This window comes from Morone saxatilis, unplaced genomic scaffold (assembly GCF_004916995.1).
Source record: "Morone saxatilis isolate NCDOM2014 unplaced genomic scaffold, NCSU_SB_2.0 Contig15, whole genome shotgun sequence".
NCBI classification, from domain to species: Eukaryota; Metazoa; Chordata; class Actinopteri; family Moronidae; genus Morone; species Morone saxatilis.
The window spans coordinates 1,458,555-1,458,918 of NW_023339707.1; positions in this window are offsets into that span (position 1 = coordinate 1,458,555).

The following is a 364-nucleotide window of genomic DNA, read 5'->3' on the forward strand; positions in this document are numbered from 1 at the left end:
GTGTGTGTGTGTGTGTGTCGTTGGTCACCAGAAACAGGCACACACATACTGTAGGACCATTTTTGGTCTTTGCTCCTTTTCCACCATCACAGCGTCATCCTTGCCCTTCAGTGAAGGTTTAGCTTAGACATAGCAAAGTCTGGAGAAGATTCAGACAAAACAGAAGCATGGGACACAAGATAGAGAGCAGAGCTGATAGCTGACCTTCACACAAGGCTGTCCAGGGTTCAGAGGCTTTCCTGACTGAGATATCTGCTTGTGTTTGAGTCACTTACTAAGGAGTGGCAGTGTATTGCTACTTCCTAATCAGGGCTGTGGTAAATTGTTTGCAGAAGGGATATTAATTCAATTCAATTTAATTTTA